The 19,756-nt window shown below is 45.4% G+C and overlaps 1 protein-coding gene across 4 annotated transcripts in view; it reads left to right on the top strand.

The window, feature by feature from the left end:
• Positions 1 to 19,756, top strand: part of CSGALNACT1 (chondroitin sulfate N-acetylgalactosaminyltransferase 1) — a 326,878-nt gene that overhangs the window by 43,404 nt on the left and 263,718 nt on the right. Inside the window, exon 1 of one of the 4 annotated variants that reach the window (XM_057303516.1) lies at positions 15,420 to 16,057. The exons of the other annotated variants lie outside the window; for them this stretch is intronic. The gene's annotated coding sequence lies outside the window, so the exon portion shown is untranslated. Of the gene's footprint in view, positions 1 to 15,419; positions 16,058 to 19,756 lie in introns of those variants that run through there. 4 annotated transcript variants of the gene reach the window in all.

Here is a 19,756-nt window from a genome sequence, read left to right as displayed (position 1 = left end):
GTCTCTAGGATGTGCTCGGTTTGACCGTTCTCTAGAAGCACTCCAGGGCCATTTGGGCTCTTGGAGAACAAGCTGAATGAATTTGCAGGAGCAGCGTGTTCAGTGATAGAGGGAGGCAACATGAATCGACAAAGGGCCATGACAGCCTTTCCTTGGTGCCGTGGTGCAGACAGCTAAAATCTTCACGGCACATCCGTCCTCTTTCTGTTCCTGTGAAGTTGGCTGGTATCGAGGAAGGAGTGTGAGTTTTGAAGTTGAATAGCTCTGAATTCTAACCTGGCTTCACCACGTTATTACTTCTGTCATCTTGGGCACATAGCTTCCTCACTGGTAAAATGGAGTTGATACCATATTTGGGGTTCTTGGGAAGAGTCAACGAAGTAAGATTTGAAAGTGGCTGGCCCACTGGTGCCAGGCACATCAAAGATGCCACATGCTGTCAGTTTATCCTTTTGTGTGTGTGTGTGTTTTTAAAGATTTTATTTATTTACTTGACAGAGAGAGAGAGTAGCGAGGGAGAAGGAGAAGCAGACTCCCCGCTGAGCAGGGAGCACAATGTGGGTCCTATCCCAGGACCCTGGGATTATGACCTGAGCCCAAGGCAGACGCTCAATCAACTGAGCCACCCAGGCTCCCTGTCCTTTCATAGTTCTGCAGAGTGTGGAACATCACAGCGAAGAGGTGGGAAGTGGCCTCCTGGGAGCAAAGCACATGTCAGCAGGGAACAGAAGTACATGAGGGGAGGCTCAATGTTGTTGTTGTTCTTTTTTTTTTTTTTTAAGATTTCTTATTTATTTATTTGAGAGAGAGAACAGCAGAGGGGAGGGACAGAGGGAGAAGGAGAGGGAAAAGCAGACTCCTCGCTGAGCAGGGAGCCCAACGTGGGACTCTGTCTCAGGACCCCGGGATCACGACCTGAGCCAACAGCAGACACTTAACCCACTGAGCCACCTGGGCGCCCCTGTGTTCTTCCTTCTTAATTGCCTGAGATACATTGGGCACTTCGGCTTCTGAAAAACACTAATTTTTAAGTGTAAGAACGTTGGCTAGGACTTTGTACTATAGAAGCCTCCATGTCAGTTTCGTTTGTGCCGTCCCTTTAAATAGACTCCACACTGTTGGAATACGTTACTGCCTGCCTGCCATTCACGCACAAGATTTGATCTACCGTGTGTCATCACCAAACTGAGTCCTCTTAAAATTTATTGTTGAACTTGTTAGAATCTCTTCCTTTGTGTCTTTTTCTGCTTCCTCCCCACCCCACCTTCCTGCGAGGAGGGAAGTGTTTACTGCTGCTGTGAAATTGATTGATAAACATTTCAGGATGAAAATAGCAGTTTTAAAACTTTCAGGTTCTGTCTTTTCTCCACCCCCCACCCCAGCACTGCTCAACTATCACTTTTGATGATTACTTACTTTTTATTGGACCTGTCTTGGTACACGGACTATGAATTATCCTTTAAAGATGCCTAAGAACCTAAAGTTAAATTGCCCTCTGAAATATATTTATATTGAAAGTATAAATTAAGAAAAAAAAATGTATAAAGATTGGCCAAAAGCCTGTAAGATAGCAGCAGGGTTCTGGTGGAGTGGTGAACCGCAGTCAATCCTCCTTGGAGAATAGGGGGGCTATCTAATTAATCCTTCTTTCTGCAGGACTTTTGGGGAAAATGTCGAGAGAGGAGCTTAAGGGGTGATTCAGTTGAATAGAGGGGGAAATGTGAAGTAGAGAGTCTACCAAGTATTTCACAGCTCTCAAGGGTTAATATAACGGAAGCACAAATGCTGGTGATGATTTCAGGAGCATTGTCTCCGAAACTGGCAAACAGTAAGTAAGGGATAATTACAGGGTTTCAGCCCAATTTAACACATTATACAAGAAGTGTTAAATGAAGAAGTTTTACTGTTTAAACATGCTCTCTTTTCTTTTTCATACAGAAAAGTACAGATAGTAATACCACAAGCACTCACGGACCACTCCCTGGAATTAATGAATATTTATAACATTGTGCTGTGTTTGCCTCAGATGTTTTTGAAATGAAAGCAATAAAATATTTCTGATAAAGGTGTTCTTTGTTCTCCTTCTTCCCTCCCTGGAGGAAACCACTACGGTGACTTTGGTGTGCTTCCTGTCACCAAGCATACAATCGTAACGATGATCTGCTTCTTTACGGGAACCATCCTTTTACAGATGATTTTACCGCCTTATGATATGTGTCATAAAATAAACCAGATGACAGCAGCAAGCTTGCCCAGCTGACTCTCGGCTGGTCATTGTTTCTCGACATATGGACCACAGACCCTGTTCGCTCCCCATACATAGTCATGCTGTGTTAATTTTTAATTATGCATTTTATGGGATGGCAGAGATAATTAATTTATGCCTTCATTTTTGGTATTTTTTGACACTTTAATTCAGAAGTCGCAGACAATTTGAGGGGCTGTGGATTAAGCTGATTTGGCTGCAGTGTTTTCCTAGAAGTATTCCTCCAGGAGGAACAGTCAAGCCTCCAGGGAGTAATATTTCACACCACATTGTCTTGCCTCCTTCCAGGCTGTGAAGTGAAAATAAAAAGCAATTAGTCGTTTACACCTACCATGGACATGCCCTCCAACCTGGCCTTCACTCGTGTCTGGTGTCCTCGCTAACTGAAACAATGGTTCCGAAGTGATGTTTACAAGAGGGAGGCCTCAATCCCCAGGTGCCCCAGGACTCTATCCTGAGCCGTATTTGCTGTCTTACCCTGTGTGGGTCTCAACCTGGGCTGTGCTTCAGAAACATCTGGGGAGCCTGGTGACCTCCGCATGCCCAGGCTGCCCGGGGACAGTCATACTCGAGTCTGGGAGCAGACTCAGGCATCCGCGGCTCCTCAGGCTCTCCTGGCGACTCCACTGCTTGCCAAGCTGAGAAGGAGCGCGTTAAAGCATTCAGCCATGCTGGCCATCTTCTAGGCTCTTGCACTTACGAAGTGCTTCCTAGCCCCAGGAGCACGTGCCTTTCCCTCTACTGGAACCACTTTATTCTCTTAGTTTAAATTGTACCTCTTCAGGCAGGCCTTCCTTGACCAGCCTCTCCAAAACGGTCCCCCCACCTGTCACCAGCTAGACGGAAGCATTGTGCCCTGTTTATTTCCTTCTTAGCACTGCAGTCATCGAGCGTGTCTGTTAGTTTGTTTACTTGCTTGCTGTCTCCCCTCCCTCAACTAGAATATAAACCCCCTGAGGGCAGGACCTTTCTTTCTTGTTGATCACTGTATGCCTGGTGTCCAGCATGGCGCCTGGCATCATACATATGCAGAAAATGTTCTTTCAGTGAGAATGAAATCTAATATCAGGAGGCATCAGCAGGTCACTGAATAACTTTTAACTTCTCTTTCTAAGATCTAAGGAAGGGTTAACTTCTTTCCTAAAAAGATGTACCCGTCTCATTGTAAGCATTTAATCAGAATGTAGGGCAACATACCCTTTAATCCAGCCCTGGCCCGGTTTTCTGATCTTGCCCTCAATATATCCTGAATAATAATAATAATAATAATAATAATAATAATAATAATAATAACATGTATACAATAATAGTCAGCTTACAGGAGGCTTCACATACTTTATCTGATGTGATCCTTTTCTGTGGGATGGCTATGATTGTGCACAGGTGATGAAACAGGCGTGGAGTAGTAGAATACCATGGCCAAGTCCACATACGTGTAAGAGACAGAACTGGGATGGATATTGGGTGTCCTGTTTTGGGACATCACGAAAGGGATGTGTGGGCATTAGACCTTTATAGGATTAGGGAGCACTTGCCACCCCTCCATGCAATGCTGAGGGCTATACCCTTTCCCCCTGAATGTCTGCTTTCTTGGTTTAAAACTTATAGGGAGTGAACAAGAGAGTGAGTAGAATTGGAGACAGGATGGAGAGGTAAGGAGGAGGAAATCTTTCTCACATTTTGCCTTTCCCATGGCCCCTTCTCTTTGGATGCAGTGCCAAATCTTTGGCACGAATGTAGCCAAGTGCCTTTAATATGATGGTTCACACATACCTTGGGGATGTGACCTTCCTAACTCACTGTTAACACTGGGCGGCGTGTTTTGTAGGTGAGGACTTGGAGGGGCGTGGCTTTATTTCACTCGATTGGCTTGTAAAGGAAAGCCGTCCTCAGTGTATTCCTGGGAATACCCTAATCATGGTAGACCATGAGTTTCAGGAGAAGCTCCTAAAATCTGGAGTAGTCATTCATCAGTGGATCAAATTCAAAGAGCCTGACTAACAGAGATGAAAATATGTCCACTTGACAGGACTCCCTTGCGATGGCTGCATCCCGCACCCTCGTGGTGATGGGTGCTGAATTACCAGCATGCTTCATGACTTAGATGCATGCGCTGTATGTGTTCTTTGCACGGGGGAAATATTGCACTGTTCTGCCATTAAAACCTAAGAAATAAAACAGGGTAATGGGATCAGTTACCTTGACCTCAGAACCAAACTGAACTGCCTCTCTCTGGTCCCACCTCACTTCAACGACTCCTGAAAAGCAGTTTCACCTCTGATACCGCGTGACGTAGGTGCTGTGCTGGTAGAGGTGTCACTCTTCCCGCTGCTGACCCTATCCCACGCAAACGTCCTTATCTTAAATCGTGCAGCTGTGAAGGAAATAATTGGTAACAGGCTGGCGACAGAGGTGTTATTGAGTCCCTTAGTTCACGGAGCAGCTATTAATGGGGATTTAAACGTTGTAATTGGTTATGCTTAATTGTCCAGTGCTTTTGGACACAGAACTGCTTCATTTGTCAGCCAACCAAGAATTTCCTGGCTTTAGTACCAATATTTCCACCGACACTGTTGGAGTTCTCAAATCCTGCTTACCCTCACATTTTTCTTGAGCTGCTTCTGGATTTCTCTGACTTGGGTGATTTTGGTCACTGGACGAGAAGGGCAGTAGCCTGATGTTGGCTGGACTGCTGGGCACCCGTCAGAGCTTCCCCAGGGCCTCCCTCCTGCCCCTTTCTACAGAGCTTTACGGTTACAGTTTCTCCTTTGTGAAGTATTTTTAGCTTGAGGACTGTCTTGTGTGTTGATTTTGCTCTGATACGGGAAGTGAGGGCCCACGCACAAGGCCTGCGCTTGGAGTCACATCCTGGGGGGACCCTGACCTCCAGAGGCACCTAAGGGTCTGCCACCACAGACCTTTATTACTGCTATTTACTGTTTCCCCATTAGAATGATTCCTCCTCTTCCCTTGTGGTCGGAGATGAAAAAGAGGTTCTTCTGGATGCTTTGTGGCCTTCAGGCTGGGAAGAGGCGCTCCTTCCAACCTGATTCAGTGTCTCTCAGTGTCTGATTTTGGAGCTGGTGTTTGTCATGTTCTCGATTGCCCGCATGGTGGCCTGACCGCTCCCGGAGGTGACCATGTCTCCACTGTGGTGGTTTTCCTTTGAGGATGCTGAGGACTTTCTGTTGCCCACAACGGAGATATGGATGGAGCCGGGCTCAAACGCACGCACCACACAGACAATGACTCTGCCCTTTCATGGAATCCTTTTAGAGCTGTAAATAGAATTTTCCCTAATTTAAAGGAACTAAATGTTAAATTGGGGGGGGTTGGTGGGTTCACTGACAGACAAAGAAAAGGGTATAAACAACTCTCTTCCATGCTGTGGCTGCCTTTGCCAAGGGCTGTGTGTGATTGGGGAGAGATTAGAAACCTATTTTTAGGGGCGCCTGGGTGGCTCCGTCGTTAAGCATCTGCCTTCGGCTCAGGGCGTGATCCCGGTGTTCTGGGATCGAGCCCCACATTGGGCTCCTCCGCTGGGAGCCTGCTTCTTCCTCTCCCACCCCCCTGCTTGTGTTCCCTCTCTCGCTGGCTCTCTCTCTCTGTCAAATGAATAAATAAAATCTTAAAAAAAAGAAACCTATTTTTAAACGAAAAAGAGAGTGTTGGTGATGCCGTGGAAAAATCTTTCTAACCCCCAGTGTAACGGGGTCCAGAAGCGTGTGTGACCCTGATGCCCTGTTGCTTTTCTCATCTCTGCTTTGGCAGCACATTCATTTATTGCCTGTTTTTCCAGGGGTGGGGGAGGTGGGGGCAGAGGAGCGGAGGGGGAAAAGGGTGTGAGAATGACCAAATGGTTTGCCAATTAACCACTGAATGTGGCTGATTTGGGGGATTCTTATCCTTTCCTTTCTTCAAAACTTAAAAAAAAAAATCTCCCAGGGGCAGCGTGGCGTGTTGGTTGTACTGGAGGCCGGAAGAGCGAGTGGGACCTCAGTGGTGCCTGTGGGAGTGGATGGCTGTCGAGGAAGGTAGCCAGATAGCCGCACACTGTACCCGAGGCCTCTGACAGCTGCCTGAGGGGTGACGGAAGAAAAGCCAGTATCACCAGTGTCCTGGGAATGAGCAGCTGCCTAGAGAACACTGTTAGGTGGAGCTTTCCTTGAGGAGATCTAAACTTAGCCCTACTGAGTAGCGTTAGGCTGGGGTATCATGCATGGCTTGGTTTAGAATGTGTTTTTGAGTAAATGAATCTGGTAATTTTGTATCAACCAGTGAGCTTTGCAATCCATGAGGATTCCTTGTGTTTGGCTTAACTTTGTTTTCCTACGCAAGATGCTATGCAGCCGATAGTAATCAATCCATGTGACCCGAGGGACTTAGGAGAAGTAAGCCCCTTCTTATGATGTAACAGCCTTGAGCAAGCTACTTCTGTGTGTCCCTGACTTGGACGATTTTGGTCAGTAGATCAGAAGGCAGAAGCATCATGTTGTCCGGACCCCCTTGGCACTGGTCAGAGCTCTTCTGCGGCCTCCTCTTGCCCCTTTTTACACATCCTTAGGGTTATAAGTTTCCTTTTGGGGATTATTTTTAGCTTGAAGACTGTTCATGGTGTTGATTTTGGTCAGATAAGATATGGAGGGAAGTAAGAACACACCAGGAAGTTAGGCTGAGGAGGGTGAGTGTTGCCGGAGAGGGATCCTAGTCCTTGGCTCTGGTCCAAGTGGGGGCTGTTGCAGGGCTGGGCTACATTTACTCTCTTTACAGGAGACCCTGGAACCCAGTGCTTTTCCTTCTCGACCAGAACCATGACAGCTCAGTCCTTGTCCAGAAGGAGCCATCAATGCAGCATGCAAGGCTTTGACTTGGGTCTTGAGGGTTTGGTCTGGTGGGGACCCATGGGGCTGGGAGGGGTGAGAGAGGATGTGATCCAGGTGGACTAGACGGTATAGGCCAAGGTGCAGGATGGGAAATCGCAGGTGAATACAGGACACAACCAAGGGCTCAGTTTGGCTGGAGGGTTTGGAGTGTGAAGGGGAGAGGCGGGAAGGTGGGAAAGGAGCCCGCAGCAGATATGGGTTAAAGAGTTTGGACTTTATTCGGGTAACAGAGATCCACTGAAGACTTTGGTGAAGGGTGTGATGTGATCCAAGGTCCACCTTTGGGAGACTAATCTTGTAGTCGTAGGAGGTGGTAAGGAGGAATTTCTAGCAGGACACTGTGGTAATGATCTAAGCAGTATTTACGGTGCATATAAAGCAGCTATGAAACCAGTCAGATGTTCTGCCAGAGCGACAAGAATCTCAGTTCCTACAGGAAATAATTTCTCAAGTAGAGGAGAATTTAGGGATGACATACAGTTAGAATTTTCGTTAATGAATTGACAAAGCTTCTTGAAGAGTAGTGTGTGTGCGGAGATTGGTTTGTGCGGTGTCTGTCAGTTTGTGTTTGATACTGTTGTCTTGCAGTTAAACGCATGTGCTCGGGAGCCAGACTGCCTGGGTTTAAAGCCAAGCCTTACCACTTATTAGCCATGAGACCTTGGATAAGTTACCTACCCTCTCTGTGCCTCCGTGCCTGCCACCTACAATGTACTTCATAAGGGTAATGCCATCATCATCATTGTCATCGGCATCATTTATTTCCAACAGATTGTCTTACTTCACAGAGAGAGGATCTTTTCAGGATCCTAAGTATACCTCTTTAAGAATTGCATATGGCTGAGAGTGCAGACCCCTCTGTCACGCTGCATGATTTTAAACTCCAAAGGGCTTATTTTCTTACCAAGAAGACTGGAGGTAGAGTTGCTGACATTGCCTTGGTGTCTTAAGGATGTCGAGTAATTGAGATTCTCTTGGTTTCCTTCCTTCATGGGCTCAAGATGGCTGCTGCAGCTCCAACCATTATGTCTGTCAGTCAGACTGAAGGAAAAAGGATAAAGGGTAGAAGGTCAATAGGGTACCTTCCAGTTGAATAGGCTCTCTTTTAAATTCCTTCCTAGAAATCCAGCCTAAGGACTTCCATTAATATCTTATTGGTCATCTCTGTCTTTCAGGGATGTGGAAAAGGTAATTTTCTCCAGGCACTTTGCCTTCCTCAAAAATACGGATGTTCTGTTACAAAGGAAAAAAAGAGAAGGATGGATATTGTATGGGTGGCTAGCAGTCTCTACCACAGTGGGAGTTCACTGTAAGAAAGCTACCTCAAGGGTTTCAAAGAATTTTGTCTATTTCTAAGTTAGCAATTAGATTGCCTTCTCCCAGATCAACAGCTTCTGGTAATTAGTCATTTAAGTTTTTAGCATGTGTTCAGTTTTTGTCATTAGCAACATTGTTCAAGAAAGAAAAGATGATGACAGAAAGATATGGGAACATACTATGGTTTTTTTTAAATGATTTTTTATTATATTATGTTAGTCATCATACAGTACATCCCTGGTTTCCGATATAAAGGAACATACTATGTTTTAAGCTCAATGAATTGTCAGTATAAGTGAAGGGGGGGGTCTTAGTTTACACCTGAAGATACATTCTGTGGGTCACATAATAGGTGTTCCCGAGGTGACGTGGTGACAAAGCCTTTGTCATACATTCATATCCTGTCGTATTGTTATCTGTAGACAGGCCGTCAGTAGTATAAAAACACTGTAGATAATCAGTCATCAAGAGATGGAGAGAAGGAAGGTACTTAGCCTGATTCTGTAGGAAAAAAATTTCCAGGTAAGGTATGTACATAAGGAAGGACCATGGCAACAAGTTATAATGATTTTCTTAACCTCGGCTCAGAGTCAAAGTTGAAAGCAAACCCATGAGCACTATCTAGTAAGATCTCACAAGTAAGAGGTTTGGCTCTAGGTCCAGATTTGCAGTAAATAATTCATATAATTAAAAAATATGACTTGGCTTTTCTGTGCCTTATTTCTTGTTTTAAAATAAGGAAAAATACCTACTGAAGTTTTTTTTTAAGTGTGGCAGAATACACATAACATAAAACTTGCCATCTTTATCAGTTTTAATTATACAGTTCTACGGCAATAAAAGTACATTCACATTGTGAAACCATCACTGTAATCCGTTTCCAGAACCCTTCTTCATCTTGCAAAATTGAAACTGTACTCGTCAAACAGTAGCATTCCCCTTCCCTGGCAACCCCTGGCAACTACTATTCTCCTTTGTTTCTCTGAATTTGACTACTTTAGATATCTTATGTAAGTAGAATCCTACAGTATTTGTTCATTTCACTTAGGATAATGTCTTCAGGCTTCATCCATATTGTAGCATATTAACTTTTTTTAAAGGATTAAAAGAATTTCCTTTCAAGGCTGAGTAATTTTCCATTCCAGTGTATGTACCACATTTTATTTATCTCCTCGTTGTTGATGGGCAGGTGGGTTGCTCCCACCTTTTAGCTATTGTAAATAATGCTACTGTGACTGTGAGTACACAAATATCTCTTTGGGACCATGTTTTCAATTATTTTGGGTATATATCCAGAAGCGGAATTGCTGGAGCATATGGCAGTTAACAAAAATATTTTTTTAAAAAGATTTAATTTATTTATTTGACAGAGATAGAGACGGCCAGCGAGAGAGGGAACACAAGCAGGGGGAGTGGGAGAGGAGGAAGCAGGCTCCCAGCGGAGGAGCCTGATGTGGGGCTCGATCCCAGAACGGCGGGATCACACCCTGAGCCGAAGGCAGACGCTCAACGACTGAGCCACCCAGGCGCCCCAACAAAAATATTTTTTGAGGAGCAGCCATACTGTTTCCACAGCAGCTGCATCGTTTTACTTTTCCACCAGCTGCACACAGGGGTTCTAGTTTCTCCATATTCTCCCCAAGACGTATTGTTTCCTGGGGTTTTGTTTTTTGTTTATTTACTGTTTTGTTTTGTTTTGTTTGGATAGTAGCCATCCTGATAGGTGTGAGGTACCTACCTAAGTTTTCTTTTATTTTTTATTTATTTTTTAAAAAAAGATTTTATTTTTATTTATTTGACAGAGAGAGAGAGAGCGTGAACACAAGCAGGGGGGGCGGGAGAAGCAGACTCCCCACTGAGCAGGGAGCCCAAGGTGGGCTCGATCCCAGGACCCAGAGATCATGACCTGAGCCGAAGGCAGACGCTTTGCTGACTGAGCCACCCAGGAGCCCCCTTACCTAAGTTTAAAGGAGTCCCAACGGTGCCTCCAGATTGACCTCTTCTGGAATCACTGATCCCTCACTCAATCCTTGTTTCTCCTTGGGCAGTTCCTGAGCCTGTGAGCCTCAATTTCATTTTCTGTCCAAGGTTAAAATCTGTGTGGAAGGGTTGTATGGATGTTGTTGAGACTAAGCCCTATGCTATGTGCCCATCCCAGTATTTTTATTGCCCTGGAAAAGCTAAAAGCATTAACAGAGTATATTATTGTTAATATTCCCATTATCCCTGGCTGTAGGTTTTCTCCTACATCCTAATCAAACATGTGATGTTTCCAAAGTGTTATGGTAGAGAGAGCATTGATCTTAGAGCCAGCAGGCATGGAACTGAATTCCCGTTTTCCCGCTTTTTAGTTGAGGGAACTTGGATAAATATTTGGGTCTTATTTTCTTTATGTGAAAAAAAAATTGGCATGACTGTGGGCACCTCATGAGACTTCTCTTTCACAACTACCTCCACTAGCCGCCCCCCCCCCCAGAACCTAGAGGTTTTCTCCTCCAGCTTTATTGAGATTTTATTGACATATAATGCATGTAAGTTTAAGGTGTACAATGTGCTGACTTGATACACATATCTATTGCAAAATGATTACCACAATAATGTTAGCTAACACCTTCATCCCCTCAGATAATTACCTTTTTTATGCATGTGGTTAATAACATTTAAGGTCTACTTTCATAACCACTTTTAAGTCTGCAGGACGGTATTGTGAATTATACTCACCATGCTGTGCATTAGATCCCCAGAATGTATTCATCGTGTGGCTGGGAGTTTGTACCCTTTGAGCAATGTCTCCCCGTTTCACACACCCTCTAGCCCCTAGCAATCACCATTCTACTCTCTGTTTCTGTGAGTTTAGCCCTTTTAGATTCCACATACAAGCGAGAACATCAGGGATTTGTCTTTCTCTGTCTGGCTTATCTCACGTAGCCTCATGCCCTCAAAGTCCATCCACGTTGTCACAAATGGCAGGAGTTCCTTCTTTTTTAATGGCTGAGTGATATTGCGTTATAATCATACCCTATGTTTTCTTAACCCCTTTATCTGTTGATGGTCACTCGGGTTGTTTCTGTGTCTTGGCTACTGTAAGTAATGGGCAGTGAACACGGGGGTGCAGATATGTCTTTGAGGTAGCGTTCTCATTTCCTTTGGATACACCCCGAAGCGGGATTCTAATAGCTCACATTTTGCTGCCACCTTGTAACTTCTGACTCACTATTCGCCCCTTGAAGTTCAAGCTTTCCTACCAACTGCTCTGACCCTCTCACTGTGAATTTCTAATTGTGAAGTGTGGAGATGTGCTGGGCCTCCATCTTCCCCGACTCTTTTGCTGCGTTTGGCCAACTGTGCTGGACCACTTCATTCTTGACCTTCCTTGGTTCCTGGGATACCACTTCCCTTTAATTTTCCCTTCCATTTAGATAGTTCTCTCTCAGTATCCTTCTAATTCTCTTTCCTCTCTCCAGGGTAGGGTATCACCCTCCACATATTTTCTGATGACCTTCAAATTTGTATTTTCAGAACTTCTTTTCTGAGCTCCAGACTCCTGGATACATCTCCCTCTTGAGCTCCTTCAAGTCAGCATATCCCAAAGTGGGCTCTTCACCTCCCGTTCCACTTAGCCCCAGCAAGGTCCTCGAGGCAGCTGGGCCCACAGCGCGGTGCATGGTGGTGCCCCATTCCCAGGAGCACCGGTGCTGCTCACTCTCTGATGCCCCACGCCCACGTCCGCTGCACTTGGCTTAGTCTCCAGATTTTCCTGACCATCACTCTTGCTCTTCCTTCTGTCCCACTTCTGCCCTGCCCTGGTACTTCATGCCTAGTTGCCTTGCAAGGATATGGCCAGACCTCCCCGCCCTGCCAGTGCAGTACGGAGCTGGTTCACTGTTCTGTCTGGAACTCCTCCCTGCCATTACTATTCCTCCACCTGAATTCCACACTGAGGACCAGTCCCACCGTTCACCGCATACCAAGGCCAGAGATCTGGGTGTCATTCCGGACTCCTCCTCATTCCTTTCCCTTGGGACCCACAGCTAAGGGCCATTAAGACTGAAACTGCTTCGGGGCACCTGGGTGGCACAGCGGTTAAGCGTCTGCCTTCGGCTCAGGGCGTGATCCCGGCGTTCTGGGATCGAGCCCCACATCAGGCTCCTCCGCTATGAGCCTGCTTCTTCCTCTCCCACTCCCCCTGCTTGTGTTCCCTCTCTCGCTGGCTGTCTCTATCTCTGTCAAATAAATAAATAAAATCTTAAAAAAAAAAAAGACTGAAACTGCTTCTGCATGGCTCCCAGTCCTCCCCTCCTTTATGCCTTCGCCACCGGTTTTCGTGTTCAGGCTGTGGTCCTCTCTCTTTGCTGCTGTTGCCTCTGCCTCATGTTTAGTTGCTGTCTCCAGCCTTGGCTCCTCCTGGCCATCGTCCCCTCTGCTGCTAGATCCTACAGGGCTGAGCCTCTGAGCTGCTTGAAACTTGTGTATCCCCTTGCTGTGGGATCAAGGACCAATTCCTATGAATGGCACACATAAGCCCTCTGTGGTCTGTTCTTGTCATCTTCATCTCCTGCCTCTGAACCCCCTTCCCTTTTGAGCTACACCAAACCCCTTGGGGTTGCTTTTCATGTTTTTATGCATTTGCATGTACTGTGTTCTGCCTTTCTCTCTCTACCTTGTCTTCCTGGGAAATTCCCACTCATCATTTGAGACTCGGCTCCCTCGTCGTCCTCTCTGCCATGATGAGAGCAACTACCAGTGGCGTGTGCTTGCTGTGCGCCAGTCACCGCTGTAAACACGCTGCATGAATCTGTGGAGTCCTCATAACCACGCTCTTGTGGTACCTGTAGGCTGGGCACCATATGATCACCCTCATTTTACAGTTGGGAAACAGAGGCACAGAGAGGTTAAATGTCGCATGCAGGCTCACACAGCTAGCAAATGGGAAGCTGGGATCTGAAGACAGGCCGTCTCATTCTGGACTTTGGGCTCTTCACCCCTGCAGCAGCCCCAGCTGTTAGACAGAGGTGGCCACTTCCTCCTTGTGCTGTCCTGGCCTCACCTGCCTCAAGTACGTCTGTGTCGCGGCATTTGCTATACTCTCTTTCAAGTACACAGTGAGCCCCTTGGGGGCAGGCCTGCCTTTAAGTCATGCTCAGATTCCTGGTGGGGGGGACCCCACCTCTGCCATTTATGTGTCCCCATTGCCCCGTCGTACATGTTCATCAAAATTCCTTTGAAGAGTCACTGAAGTAATGTAATGACTCTCAGCTGAATGAACGATTAGTGAGAACCTTTTGTAAAGTGTAGAGCAGGGCTTGGCCAACTATGGGTGAATCTGGCCTGCTGCCTGTTTTTGCTTTGCCCGCGAGTTGAGAATGGTTTTTATAAATGCATATTTGCAATTGATCTGATGATAGGGAGCACTAATTCTAAACCTCAATTAAATGAAATGTTAAAACCCTCCCCAAAGAATTCTGTTCTTCCTCATTTGATCTAGGTTATGTTCAATTGTTGTTACTGTCTTGAATTTTGTCAATAACAAATCTGAGGAAATGTGTGTGTTCTCTTATTATGTAAGTACTTACAGGACATCCTCAGTTATGCCCCTTGGCTCACAAACCCTAAAACATTTACTCTTTTGCTAGAAGAGTGTGCCCCCTGCTCAAAGTGCTATTTACATAACAGTGTTGCTGTTATTGTTATAGTATGACAGGGGGGGGGATTAAAACACGTAAAATGTTCTGGGCATCCGTGTCTTATTAGATGGGGTAAAGCTGTGAAGCCTTGGGCACTAAGGGCTATTTTCTACTCCTAGACCTGATTTAGGGAACACATGGTTGGTTGGTTTGAGGGTAGGTGACTTAAAAAATACGGCACGCAGTATCTCGCTTCACTGGGTGATCCTGGGGTTAGTCAGTGGGGTCTGCAGCAGGTTGTATACAATTTAAGTTGGAGACAGATTCTTTTTTACACTGTCAGGGCCCCATATTCCTGATGACAGTGGCCTGGACTGCAGGACATCTAATTATTTATGAGGCCTTGGAGAAAGGCGAAACTCAGCAGGAGCCAAAAGGAATCTTTTCCACACGTTTTTTTAAAAAAGACTATTTATAGGCTTAAAATGGCTACATATATATTTTTGCTACTGGTCTTAGATCTTTAAGGTCTTTAAAAATTTATATTCAGAGTGTTTTTCTGTTCATTTTTCATTTTATGAAGAAGAAACTATAAATAAAACTTAGTGCCATCGTTTTTCATTAGCTCTAATGGCTTTGTGACAGGATGAAAGCTCACGTAGTAGATTGTTTGATTTTTTTTCTTCCTCAGATGCTGTCGGCCTAGATCATTTAGAAACATTACAAAATCTTCTGTCCTGAAGGAGAAAGCTTGGGGCTCCAAATTAAAAACAACACCAACAAAGCAAAACATGTGCATTATATCATGTAAAACCTTTGTAACTTTTGGAAGCTGTTCTAAATCACCCATATTCCTTTGTCTTCACATTGTTGTTTTTCTTATAGTCACAATCTCTGCCCCCAGCTGCAGTGTAGCCTCCAAAATATTTTAGAAATCTAAGATCCAGTGTTCTTATTTTCTTATATTTCAAATTTACCTTGAATTAAAATCTGCATTTCTTAGGTTATTATTGTGGATCCAATTGTACAGTTATTTTCATGGGACATTTTAGGCCTGTATGGGTCCAACCACATTGTTTACAAGGAAGGAAGTGAGGCCAGGAGAGAGATTAACAAATACACTCATGGTCATACGACTAGGTAGTGGCAGAGCAGACAAGAGCCCGGACAAGTCCCACTTGCCAAAATTTCCTAGCTGAATTTTTCCCTTTTGTAATTTTTCAGGGATGAAATCATTCAGAAACTTGAGTGGGAAGAAATAATAAAAGTCCAAGTTCTTATTTTTAAAATTAAGTTATTATGATTTAAATTATTTCTGATTCTGTAGACATTTAAAATTGAGTCACTGGTTTCAGGAAAATAATGACAAGGTGCTTTGAAAACGTCCTGAATTTCACATCGACGTTGCTATAGACAGGTTTTCTCGGGACTCGACACTGGTTTGCAGCGGTAGGTGGTGTTGAAATACTAGACCTACCCTTGGCATCTAAATTCAAAGCGAGACGGGAATCTGGTCAGCTAGTGGGCTCCTCGGCCTCGGTCTCCCAGGCTCGTCGGATGCAAGGGGCCCGGACTGTTCGGCAGACGCCGCGCCATCTTTGCTGCACAAACTCTTGGGGACTTTTTGCACTTGCGCAGTGGATCGTTTTAGAAACGAACCTGTAATTCCGTGCCTGAGTCTGCTGTTTTATTAATGGGTTTTTTCTTAAGACAGCTGTCTGCGTTTGCTGAAGGGCAAAGTGGGAAGGAGCCGAGTAACTGTACGAGAAGCACACATTAGAATAGTCATCACTTCCAGCCGCCGGCTGAACATGGGAGGGAACTCCTACCCTTTCCCTTTCCAGAAGACGTCATGGACACTAACCGGGTGTTTCCAGAGGCTCTAGTGCAGTATGCAGTACGTACAAACCCAGCGCCTGTCCCCCTGGGAAAGCGATCCTGTGTGCCAGTCCTGGCTCCAAGCCCAGGTCAGCACCACCAGCATCTTGTTATATATGGTTATCTCTGTTTTGTTTTTTGTTTTTAACTTTCTGAAAAATTAATCATGAGAGTTGTGCTTTCTAAGATTTGCCATTAAGGATAATTCATTGGTTTCATTTGGAATGTAAGGCCTGAAATGGGGGCAGATCTCTCTACAAAACAAGAAGTATCAAGTGAATATAGGCGCTAATACTGTACTTACTGCACGTATGCGGGTAGTTGCCAAAAGCATAATCTTTTCCTGGAACACTGTGTTCTGACTCTAGTTTGTACATCTGTTGTATCTTTCCAGCCAAAAGGAAGTGGAGAGTTGTGAAAATATCAGACAAGTTTGGGGCCAGTTAGATAGTTATTTCAAGTCACAAGGTTGCTTTCACCTGATTAACCTACTCCCTTAATGGTGTATGGTTGCTCCTAGAAAAATTGTGAATGTGAATATTTATTGAGAACCTCAGTGTAGTGTGTTAACTTTGTTACTGAGTGCAAGGAGAGACAGGTAGCAAATGCCAGTAGAAACTGGCTGGCCCCATGAGAGCTGGGGTCAGATGGGGGTGAAGTCTAGTGATTAGGGCTGGGGCTGGCATCAGGGCTGCGTTGGGTGGGCTGGTATCAAACATGGTTGGTTACACACAGGTGAGAACTAAAGACCTAGATGTGAGTGAACAGGGACTCCCCATGGGAAAAGGTAGTCCCAAAGTAAGTCTCGGGTAGGGACCTGAGTCAGTTGGGCAGACATCAGGTAAGGCATGATCCAGACTGAAACTGTGAGAGCCAACTGTATTTGCCATGGCCCACTCAGTCAAACAGAAGCCTTTTAATGCCAGGACTTAGTTACAAAAGTCTTCGGAAGATCTGAAAGCCAAGCAGGGGACGATGAGGTCACCCAGAGATAAGCAATAGCAGGAAGTCACTATCGTCCCCGAGGCTGGGGGAGCAAAGAGAGGGCTGTTGTTTTTATCGGAAGCCAAGAGCTGGGTCTCCATGGAGGCTCCCAGAAGCAGCCGGCACCATGGAGGGAAGGCCTATCTGGTGGGAGCTGCAGCTGTGGAGAAGACAAAGCCACTGCCGGAGATACTGTGCAAAGCAGAGAGAGGAAAGGGAAGAAACACTCTGGCTTCTTCCTCTCTCCCATCCTCCAATCTTCTATTTAAACCTCACTGGAGCCAGTTGGCAAGTGAGTATGGAAAAGATAGTTTGCAGGGGAAGGGCAGGGAATGGATCAAATTACAAACAGGCACATGACCAGCTTGTGGATAAGAGCCTGGGGCAGGGTTGGACAGAGACTCACCGCTGGCAAGTTTCGAGCTGACAAGAGACCGTACCCTAACAGATGCTATTGGAGCAGCAGAACAAGCCTTCCGCGAAGGCTCCGAAGGCCGGGAGTGCCAGACTCATCTGATTTTCCCACACTAGAGCCAGAGAGTCTTTCTTGCGTGAGCTGACCGTGCTCGCTCTCTGGCCCGATGCAAGCTCAGCCAGATCTGGGGGAGGTGGCACCTTTTCAGGATGCGGGCTTTCTTTGTTCGGTTGCTGTGGCTGTGCGAGAGCTCAGCAGCTGGCCTTTGACCAGGGATCCCCAAACCTCTCTTTAAGTGGCCGGAGCTCTTTAGTACTTTAGTGAGTACTAAAGGAAAGAAAAGTTCTGTATGGAAAGGTCCTCTCAGGCCTTCATGTCGCAGATGGCCTCAGAGGCATCACTTTCTCAGTGGTGACTTTGGGCATCTTCTGGTCTCTGTCCCCTTCCATTTAATCATCATCACCACCATCTCCAGTGTCTTCATCTCAGACATGGAGCTTACTGTAGGCAGGACATCATGTTATCAGCATTGCAGAGAAGGGATGAATTCGGCTATTTGGAACCATGGTGCATTATCCCTTACTGAACTATGAGCGTATACCAGGCGCTGTGCAAAGTGCTTTGCGAACAGGCTCATGGTGGTGCTGAAACGTCAGTGTGACTCAGAGTCACCAACAGGGCTTGTTAAGATGCAGGTAGTTTCCCCTCCTTAAGGCTTTCCGTCTGTTTCTCATACAGCAGGTCTAGTGTGGTCCCTGAGGATTTGCATCTCTCGTTACTTTCCAGATGGTGCTGAAGCTGCTCATCCTGGGACACCCTTTGAGAACCACTGCATTAGTGCCTTGGCTCTTCACAAAGTTATGGGCAGGTCTTGTATTCTCCATCCTACCGCTGAGGAGCCGACGCTAAAGAGGTCACATCACTGCAAGGCCACATGGCCGGGAGGCAGTATAGGAAGGTCATTGTCAGCTCTTGGTGTCCCCACTAGGCCTGTCAGTGCAGGCCTGGCCCAACATTAGGCTTTCCCTGAGGCTGGTGGACCAAAGGAGGGGTTTGCCTTCTGGCCTTGGGGAATCAAGCCTGGGCAGCTGCCACCCCCAGTGGTCCAGGCCATTGACCACCTGTGAAATTTGTCATTTGTTCTTACAGCCCTAGTGGATTTCTTTCTTAAATTTTATTCTGTGGTGAAAGTGAATTGGTGGGTTACATTTTTTTAAAAAAATTGGGCCCAGTTTGGGTTGGTTAGTGGATTTTACCTTTTGGTACAAAATGCCCCTGCTAGCTGAGGCTGGCTGGGTTGTCTGAGGCACTAGGACCTGGAAGCCCCACTCGGTGGCCTTCAGGGAGGGGTCCTCTGCAGACCAGCTGCCCTCTCTGCTGGGAGGGACCCCTGGACTCGCCACCTGCAGTGTGGGGCATTAGCCACCATGCTCAGACCTCTTTTCCTTACCTCAGGGTGTGGCCAGTTGCCTGGTATTTTGTTTCACAATAAACCAAGGCTCTTTTTAATAAACTCAGTCTCCCGTGTTGATGAATCCTGCAGTTGTCCCCAGTGACTTGCACGGGGCAGTTAGCTCAGATGCTTCCCCAGCAAACTCTGCCTAACTTCTCAGTCACCATTGAACAAAGCAGGCCACAGGAAGGCCCAGGGCTTGAAGGATAAAAAGGGTGAGATAGTGAGCATAACACACCACCTCCTTTCCTACTGGATTTGAATAATATATTAATTATTAATTCAGAGTGTCTTTATTGTTCCGTCTGCAAACTGCAAATGTGAATTCCAGCCATGTATTTTTAAACAGTTCTATTATGATCAAACAAATTTGAATATCTCACGCAGTTTATTGCAAGTGGGCTTTGCTTCTAAGGAAAAAGCTGTTTTATATATGGTTTCTGTTTTTTTTCATTTTGGTAAACTGTAGCCAAATTCTGAGTTAGGAGAAATGCAAGCTGTTTACTATTTAATAGTTCTATATATCATCCTGCAAGCTTCCATCATGTTTCCTTTGCAGAAATGGTGAGTTAAGACCCGTAGTAGAGAAATCTATGCCCTGGAACCTGGACTAGATTAGAGCAATTGATGAATTTATAACAATATAGACAACTAATCTAGGTAATAAAGATTTAAAAACAGCTTCAGTTGGCTATAAACGTGGTTAATGCTGCCTCCTGGAAAGAAAGGATGTAAAATTATATTTTCTGTTACTTTAGAAATCGATTCCAAAAGTATTGCTGTATTAATTGCCCATCAACATTAAACCATCTATTAGACAATAACTGCTTGTGACCTTTTTTTTTTTTTTTTGAAACACAGTTTTATTCAGATTCTGGTAAATTTGTACCTGCAGTTTTCTGGCTGTCTCTACAATGTAGTATTGTGTTTTGTATA

The sequence above is a fragment of the Ursus arctos genome, unplaced genomic scaffold (genome assembly GCF_023065955.2).
Source record: "Ursus arctos isolate Adak ecotype North America unplaced genomic scaffold, UrsArc2.0 scaffold_27, whole genome shotgun sequence".
In the NCBI taxonomy this organism is placed as follows: domain Eukaryota; kingdom Metazoa; phylum Chordata; class Mammalia; order Carnivora; family Ursidae; genus Ursus; species Ursus arctos.
This window is presented reverse-complemented; position numbering and strand designations above follow the sequence as displayed.